This window comes from Thamnophis elegans, chromosome 16 (genome assembly GCF_009769535.1).
Source record: "Thamnophis elegans isolate rThaEle1 chromosome 16, rThaEle1.pri, whole genome shotgun sequence".
In the NCBI taxonomy this organism is placed as follows: Eukaryota; Metazoa; Chordata; class Lepidosauria; order Squamata; family Colubridae; genus Thamnophis; species Thamnophis elegans.
In genome coordinates this window covers 33,470,753-33,477,745 of record NC_045556.1, presented here as the reverse complement: position 1 = coordinate 33,477,745, position 6,993 = coordinate 33,470,753, and positions in this window count along the sequence as shown.

Below are 6,993 nucleotides of genomic sequence, written 5' to 3'. Positions count from 1 at the left end.
AGGGGAAAAAAATAGCAGCATCCTAGATATATTATCTTGTCCTCCGCTCCCCCCGCAAAATCCTTGAGCTCAACATTTAAAAGGAACATCACATCACTGGCTCAGCTCTCCTATTCCAGAGTTCTGGTTTGTTCTTACTATGGTTTGCTCAAGCCACCATGAGCTGGGTTCACACAAACCAAATGGTGGCTTGCACCCCCCAATGGCTGGATTCCCACAAACCTGAACAGGGTGATGGATTATCCTGATATGCAACCCAATTTTTGACATGCCTGCAGTCTTGAAATTCATTTGTAAGTATGAAGTGTTCCTGAGGTTAGTGGTTTCCTTGCAGACGTTTCATTACCAAACAAAGTAATAGCAACAAAGTAAGACCATTAAACTTACAACATCTACAGCATTCAAAGAAAACATATACAAGATGGTTTATAGGTGGCACTTCCCCCCCAACGAGGTTAGCCAAGATGTTCCCTGGGTTATCTCCACTGTGTTGGAAATGTGGAAGAAAGGATGGCACATTCTACCATATTTGGTGGTCCTGTACTGAGGCCACGAAATACTGGAGAAGGATTAAAAAATGGCTAAAAGAGGTTACCGGGGCAAGCATGGAATGGAGACCCGAGAACCTTCTCCTAAGCATTAAACCAGAAAACATGAGCAGTTCAATATGGCATTTGAGCCTAAATATAATTGTGGCCGCAAGAATAACTTATGCACAATTTTGGAAATCCACTACCATACCGCCGGAAGATGCTATAATTAAAAAGATCTATGAATGTGCAGAAATGGACAGAATGACGGGTTGGCTCAGGGACAAAGGAGAAACGGAACATTACCTTAGCTGGAACTTATGGTATATGTGGGCGACAAGGAGAACAGCAGGGACTTAAAAGGGGGAAAGTGAACATGGGTATTGTAATAGATCCCTGAACTTTGCAATGAGAAGATGTGGCTTAGAGACCTAACAATGAGGAAGGAAATAAAAAGTTGGGCTGTGAATGACTGTCACCGCGGGGGGGGGGGGGGAGGGGGGGGTTGTATGTTTAAAACGGTATTTGTATCTGTATGTTTACGCTTAAAAAAAATGTATAACTAATGAATGCCGATACAAAAGGCTGTATATTTACTTTATATTGTTATGTATGATTTGTCTTTCTTATATTGTTGTATTTTTCTTTCTGTTTTTTAAAGGTAATAATGTTTAATAAAAATTATATTTAAAAAAACAACAACAAAGTAATAGCATCAATGCTAGAAGGGAGTGAGGTATGTGGAAATGGAGGAGGAGGAGGAGGAGGAGAAAAAGAGGAGAAGAGGAGAAGGAGGAGAGGAGGAGGAGAAAAAGAGACGAGGAGAAGGAGGAGAGGAGGAGAAGAAGAAGAGGAGGAAGAGGGGAAAAGGAGAAGAAGAGGCAGAGGAAAAAGAGGAGGAGGAGAAGTAGATGAGGAGGAGGAGAAGAAGAGGAGAGTAGTAGTAGTAGTAGTGGTGGTGGTGGTGGTGGTGGTGGAGGAGGAGGAGGAGGAAAAGGAGGACTGCGGGGTCTTTGGTGTTTCAAGCCCAAGCTACAAATATTTTCTTTTATTGGCATTGGAAAATATGAAATGCTTCGCAAACCAGCCTTTGAAACCCACCTTACAGTTTGCTGGACACCAGGAAAAAAAAATTCTAGCCACGTCAGACAAGTGGTCGATTTTATTCCGACAATAGTTTTTGGGGTCAGGTGTCCACTTGGTCACATGTCCCACGGGATTTATTGTCTCTAAATGTCAGTGGGCAGCCTCCTATAAGACTCCGTTTTTTGAGGGACAATATGAATTCTAGCCAGCCCTTCGCAGGTTCAATGAAGTCATCCTCCAGGAAGAAGATCTCCCAGGGGTTTCTCAATAGGGGTTCTCCAGGAAGACAATTGAATCCCTTGGACAGCAGGTGGATTTTTCAGAGCCTTAAGTTTCGCCAGGAAAAAGTGCTGTCCAGTTTAAAGAAAGATGAGAGAGAAGGGGGGGAGGGGGAGAGGGAAAGGGAAAGGGAGAGAGACGATATAGATACAGACAGATAGAGATAAATAGATAGATAGATAGATAGATAGATAGATAGATAGATAGATAGATAGATAGATAAATAGATATAGATAAATAGAAGATAGAGAGATAAGGATAGAGAGATAAAGAGACAGAGAAAGATACAGACAGACAGAGAGAAAGAGAGAGAGAAGATCAAGATATAGACAGAGATAAATAGAAATAGAGATAGACTGATATAGATAGATAGATAGATAGATAGATAGATAGATAGATAGATAGATAGATAGATAGATATAGCGATAGCGATAGCTATAGCTATAGCTATAGCTATAGCTATAGATAGAGGGGGGAGAGGGAGAGGGAAAGGGAGAGAGAAGATATAGATAGAGACAGATAGAGACAGAGATAAATAGATAGCTAGATAGATAGAGAGATATAGAGAGATAAATAGAAGAGAGATAGATAAAGATAGAGAGACAGATAGATGATAGATAAAGAGAGAGAGAGAAATAGAGATATAGACAGATAGAGATAAATAGAAATAGAGATAGACAGATATACACACATACACAGAGAGAGAGAGATAGAAAGAGATAGAGATAGCGAGAAAGAGAGACAGACAGATAGAGATGTATATAGACAGATAGAGTGATAGAAAAAGAGAGAAAGACGCGTGCGCACACACACCCATACACATACACTATATAAGAGAGAGAGAGGGAGGGAGGATATGGGGCGGGGAGAGATGATAGAGAGATAACTATATTAAAAGTGAAATACAAGGTCTATTTCCAAGATAAAATAGGCAAAAGAAAATGCAATACCTATACGCTAAATGCAGATTTATATAAAAATATTATATTTAGCTAGCCAATAAAGGCATGGCAAGCGGAGTCAAACTAGTGCTGAATTTCTAGTTGTGTAGATGATTTAGGCCACTGCAATGATTAGAATTGGGGGCGGGGTGGGAAAGGTTAGCCAAGTTAAGCATCCCTTCTATTTGCAATATTTCCAAGCAAGTTGATGGATGCAACTTTTTTTCTTTCTTTCTGAATACTAACAGGGTTCACCAAATTCAAAACACCAATTTATCTCCCAAAGCCTTTTTTTAGCTTTCATTTTCTTCTTCTTATAGTCTGGACAAGATTGCCCTCTAGAGTTTTGTTACAAGAAATATATATATATAAATCCAGTAAGGGTACAGCTAGCTGATGAGAGCTAAATAGCTTGAAATAGATCTATACTAGTCTCCCTTTATTATTTATCAGCACAAATACAACAAAATGTAACAAAAAGGCAACAGTAAAAATATTGGGTTTCTGCCTGGATGGTCTCTTGTGACGAGCCGAAGGACAGAGAACGGAAGTAGTGATCTTCCTCCCATATTTGGGCATACCGGGGGTTGTAAAAAATCTAATAGATACCTTTCACCCTGGCTTTGCTGATAACGGATAAGAGCCTGTGGCCTAATGGCTAAGATGTCTGCCTAGTATGTAATATAGCCCAGGTTCAAATCCAAATCCCAGTAAGGGTATGGCTAGCTGATGAGAGCTAAATAGCTTGAAATAGATCTATACTAGTCTCCCTTTATTTATTTATCAGCACAAATACAACAAAACACACACACACACACACACACACACACACACACATATATATATATATATATATATTCCCAGTTGCAATGGGTGGCTGTGAAGGTTGGACCATAAGGAAGGCTGAAATTAAAATAAAGAACCCTTGCTCCTGGGGAGGGAAGCTATGACAAATCTAGGCAGCATCCTAAAAAGCAGAGACATCAAATGGGACTGGTAACGGGAGCTCACTCCGTTACGCGGCCCTAGGGATTCAAACTGCGGAACTGCCAACTTTTTGGATCAACAAGCTCAGCGTCTTAGCCACTGAGCCACCACCTCCCTTCAACAGAAATATGTAGAATAGAATAAATTATATTTCTTCCCGAAAACCTCCCACTGATGTCACAATTTCTGGAGACAAGCTATTCCACTGGATCCTCATGCAACACCAAAGTTTTCTTCCCTTCTTCTAAGGGAAAACTTCATTTCCCTGCTGAAGTTCCAATAAGATTTGGTCTGCTGTGAGGACACAAACCTGGCTTAATTAAACAAGAGAGCGATGTTGCATGAATGAAATTTCAATATCCAGCTCTGAGCAGGAAAGGAATTTCAATCTGAAGCCGCTAGAGGTCGCTTAATTTCAGCCTGTTACGTTTGGGCTACTTAAAGAAATAAACAAACAAAACGGATACATAAATAAATAGTCAATTTGTATTCTAGGAAATTGGGGGAAAGGGCTGGAAAAATTCAAAACGGAAGCCCAAGGCTTGCAAAATTAAAACTCGATGCAAGGATGCGGAAGGAGAAGAAAATAAATATTCAAATTATACTCTAGGAATAAGGCCTATAGTATATATAGGATCTCTAGCTGGAGCAGGGGGTTGGACTAGAAGACCTCTAAGGTCCCTTCCAACTCTATTGCTCTGCATTTTATTCTAAGTATCTTGGGGTGTGGGGAGCTCAACTTTTTTTTTTTAAAGGGAAGACAAATTTAAATTTGATTTTGGAATGAGCAACCACCAGCCTTATTAAACATTCAGAGGCAATATTAAGAGCAGTCTATTTGTAGCAGCAAAGCTAAATATATGTATGTATGTATGTATGTATGTATGTATGTATGTATGTATGTATGTATATGGAAGCAGTTAGCTTCCTCCCATAATTGGGGCATACCAGGGGTTGTGACACTAAATATATACCTACCTCCCTGGACTCAGCTGATAAGGAGGAGGACCTGTGGCTTAATGGTTAAGACGTTTGCCTAAGAAGTAATACAGCACAGGTTCAAATCCCAGTAAGGGTATGGCTAGCTGATGAGAGCTAAATAGCTTGAAATAGATCTATGCTAGTCTCCCTTTATTTATTTATCAGCACAAATACAACAACAAATATAACAAAGGCAACAGTAAAAATATTGGGTTTCTGTCGTGATGGACTCTTGTGATGAGCCGATTGACAGATGATGGAAGCAGTGAGCTTCCTCCCATAATTGGGCTTACCAGGGGTTGTAACACTATATATATATATTTAGCTCTCATCAGCTAGCCATACCCATGTTGGGAATCCGAACCTGTGCTCTATTGCCTCTTAGGCAGATGTGTTAACCATTGAGCTACAGAGCTTGACTCCTTATCAGCCAGCAGGGTGAGAGGTATATATTTAAAGTCACAACCCCGGTATGCCCAAATATGGGAGGAAGGTCACACTTCCACTCTCTGTCTTCGGCTCGTCACAAGAGACCATCCAGACAGAAACCCAATATTTTTACTGTTGCCTTTTTGTTACATTTGTTATATTTATGCTGATAAATAAATAAGGGAGACTAGTATAGATCTATTTCAAGCTATTTAGCTCTCATCAGCTAGCCATACCCATGTTGGGAATCGAACCTGTGCTCTATTGCCTCTTAGGCGATGTGGTTAACCATTGAGCTACAGAGCTCAACTCCTTATCAGCCAGCCAGGGTGAGAGGTATATATTTAAAGTCAGACAGCCGAGGCATTTAAAAAATAACATTAGGTTGTAATTGTTTCCTGAAACAGGGTTTGAAGCGGGAGCTGGTGCGCTTGTGTCACGTGCACAAAAATGTACCCGAGTTTAGTTAGGTTTAGAGCACTCTGGCTGTGTATGTTGGGTGAACGCTGAAGCTCTGGTTAGTGGATAAATCGTGGTTAAAAGACAATTTAAAAGATTTAAAAAGAGCCAATTTGGTCTAACTCTTAAGGCACCAGATGAGAAACCTGGACAGGGAGTTCGTCCCCCCCCCCTTTAGATTGAAAGCCACCTGGTTGGCTTTGGGCCATCACCAGGAGACGGTGAGTTCTAGTCCCACCATAAGCATGAAAATTGTTTGGGTTATAACCTTGGGTCAGTCACTCTCTCAACCCAACCGACCTCACAGGGTTTGTTGTGTGAGAAAATAGGAGGAGGAAGGAGTATTAGATATGTTCGCCAACTTGAGTTATTCATAAAAGTAATAAAGGAAGGGGAGGGAGGATTAAAAGATGCTGAAGTAGGGAGGGAAGGAGAATTTAAAGATAAGGAAGGAAGGAAAGAAAGAAAAAAAAGCTGGGACGGAGATAGGGAGGGAGATGGAATGAGAGGAAGGAAGGAAAAAGAAGGATGGGAGGAAGGAAAAAAGAAAGAAGGTAAAGAAAAGAAAGATGGGATGGAGATAGAGAGGGAGGGAGAGGGGAATGAGAGGAAGGAAGGAAAAATGAATGAACGAACGAAAAAAGAAAAGGTAAAGAAAGAAAGAAAGATAGGATGGAGATAGGGAGGGAGGAGGGAGATGGGAATGAGAGGAAGGAAGGAAAAGGAAGGATGGATGGAAGAAAAAGAAAAGAAAGAGATAGATGGACGGAGAGGAGGAGGGAGGGAGATAGAATGAGAGGAAGGAAGGAAAAAAAAGAAAGTAAAGAAAAAGAAAGGAAGGAAGGAAAGAAAGAACTTAGCCGCTCTTGTTCTAATTCATCTCTGATGTTTGTTTGTTTGAATAACTTGGGTTCCCCCCCAAAAAAAAGTGAGGGTCCCAAATGGTTGCCCCCTTTATCAATCAGAATAGAGTTGGAAGGGACCTTGGAGGTCTTCTAGACCAACCCCCTGCTCAAGCGGAGACCCCGCCTAGACCATTCCAGGCACCAGACATTCAGGTTGGGGGTCTCTGTCGCAGGTTGGGGGCCAAGCTGAGCATAGTCCCCTTAACATGCCAGCCTCTCAAGAGGAAGGAAGATATTATACTATTATTCTTTCTTTCTTCCTGCTGCCGTGGGAGATGGGGCTTGGAGTCCCTCCCTGGCTGGGCAGGATGGAAGATTTGTGCCTTCTGGGGAAGGGAACCTTCTTCTGCTGTGGGAGATGGGGCCTGAGTTCTTCCCTGGCTGGGCACGATGGGA